This window comes from Chrysochloris asiatica, unplaced genomic scaffold (assembly GCF_000296735.1).
Source record: "Chrysochloris asiatica unplaced genomic scaffold, ChrAsi1.0 scaffold00446, whole genome shotgun sequence".
Lineage (NCBI taxonomy): Eukaryota > Metazoa > Chordata > Mammalia > Afrosoricida > Chrysochloridae > Chrysochloris > Chrysochloris asiatica.
Window position 1 is genome coordinate 1,217,138 of NW_006408964.1, and position 2,678 is coordinate 1,219,815.

Here is a 2,678-nt window from a genome sequence, read left to right on the forward strand (position 1 = left end):
CCGGCCCTCCAGAGCCAGCCCCGAACAAGGTCTCTTGACATCCCACAAGTACGGAAGCATTTTCTGTGCAGTTTTCACATTTTAAATCCTTTTTATTTGTAAATGTGTATAGGTAAATTATTTGCAAAGTTTTAAGTTTAAACAAAGTTGCATTTATCCCCCCCATAAAAAAAAAGTAGCTTTTTTTTTTTAATTGTATGTGGTTTTTACTGTTCTATCTACAAAGTCATTATCAAACTCAATGTCTCTTAGGTTTTCTTCTAAGTTGTCTTCTTTAAGTTTATAGTTTTGCATTCATATTTAGGGTTAATCCATTTTCATTGGATACTTATGAATGTTATAACATCTCTTTCGAACAATTCATTTGATTTCATACTAGTTGCTTCAACGGTCATTTCAGGTTTTCCAGGACCGTATATTGAAAATCCTATCTTCTTTTCCTTAAATTGCCTTTGGTCCTTACTCAACATCACATGTCTTCTGTTTCCGTCTTTCTGTGTTCTGTTCCCATGGATGCATTTTGCAAAAATGTCAATATGCTGATTTTTGTAACTTCAGAGGTCAATGAAATTTGCTGATAGTACCAAAATGAATGGTGGGACTTTGATTGGGATTCTACTGAAGGGCATAGATCAGGTTGGGTAGAATTGCCATCTTAACAATATTGACTTTTACCATGCAGGCACCTTTGGGTTCTTTGATTAGACTTTTGCCCTTTTCCTCAACTGTATCCTTTGCAAAGCTGATATTCTCCCATGTAAACTATCCATCAATCAATTCACACTAAAAGGGGTATTACAACTTGCCTAGTGAAAGAGATTTCCAGTGGAGTCTTTGTAGTGTATAAGACCTCCGGTGAAATCCTGATCCCCATCTAGAAGCTATCTTTTTGTTGTTGTCCGGTGCCATGGAGTCATGATCCCCACAATCGAAAGCTTTTGTGTAGTCAATAAAGCACAGGTAAATGTCTTTCTGATATTCTCTGCTTTCAGCCAAGACCCATCAGACATCAGCAAAGATATCTCTCGTTCCACGGCATCTTCTGAATCTGGCTTGAACCTCTGGTAGTTCTCTGTCAATGTACGGTTGCAGCCATTTCTGTATTACCTTTAGTAAAACTTTACTCTCATGGGCTATCAAAGATATTGTCCAATGATTTCAGCATTCCGCTGGGTCACCTCTCTTTGGAATGGGCACAAATATGGATCTCTTCCAGTCAGTCAGCCAAATTTCTAGGCAGAGATGAGTGTCTCCTGTGCTGTGTCACTTTCTTGAAAGATTTCCATTTTCACTCCATCAATTCCTGGTACTTTGTTCTTTGCCAATTCCTTCAATGCACCTTGGACTTCTTCCTTCAGGACAATTGGCTCTTGATCATATGCTACCTCTTGAAATGGTTGAACATCCACCATTTCATTTTGGTACAGTGACTCTGTGTATTCCTTCCATCTTATTTTGATGCTTTCTGCATCATTCAATAATTTGAACAGAGAATCCTTCAATAACGACATTGAGGCTTTAGAAAGATCTGACTCCAGATCTTTGTATATTTCCTTATAGCACTTAAGTTTGTCTTCTTGAGCTGCCCTTTGAAATTTACTGTTCAACTCTTGTACCTCCTAATTTCTTCCATTTGCTTTAGCATCTCTACACTGGAGAGCAAGTTTCAGTGTCTCTTTGGGCATCCATTTTGACCTTTTGCTTCTTTCTTATCTTCTTAATGAACTTTTGCATTCTTCCTGTATGATGATCTTGATGCCGTCCCACAACTCTTCTGGTCTTCTGTCTTTTGTGTCTAATGTATCCAATCTGTACAGTAGAAAGTTTAAAATTATATCCAAATGAATGAGTGATCCACAGGGAATTCAATTACAAGCATGAATATGTTCTTCCTCACATTCACCCATGTCTATAAAGACTACTGTGTGTTTATCAGTGAGAGACCCAGCTACATGGGTGACCCCACAACTTCAGCATTGGACCCCTGACTCCCTGAAGAAGTTTATGTTCAAGTATGTCAGCCAGGCCAGACCTGGTTTCTTCCATGCTCAGGAATAAATCAGTCTTCCCGATTCAGATCTTGTTTGCCTGGAGCTACATGAAGAATGCAGGCTTGAGTTCTGGAGGTTGGAGCCTCTTCTTCCTTTAGTGGAAATGTCCTCGGGGTGGGGTGTTGTCCTGAGTCAGAGAGGAAGCCAGAAACTGGTCACTCCGTGCTTAATCAAAGCACGGAGTCTCCTCCCTACCCTTCTTCCACTTAATGTCTTTAGGGTGGAGCCAGGACAAATAGTTCAGTCCAGGCAGCTGGGGACCTAAGGTGGCCCTATTGAACCGTCATAAACTACAAGAGCTCTGACAGATATGTGGACCAAAAATCATTCATCTGTTTCCAAACTAACCAGTGATTCCACCACCAACCTGGACCCTTGCATACATACACATATGTAGCAGTTCAAGCTTTGGACACCCGGAGTCAACTTTCTTTTGTGACCCTGAGAGCTGCCACCATCGTAGAGTGTGAGAGTCACCATCCCTGACCTTGGTGGTCTATGTTGGATGGCAGCGTGTTAACCAGAGCAGGAAGATGGAGCAATTCTGAGTGAAGACACTGGAACCCAGGCCACCAGAGGTCTTCTTGTCCCATGTGAACAATTTCCTTGACTTCCCCTAGATACTGT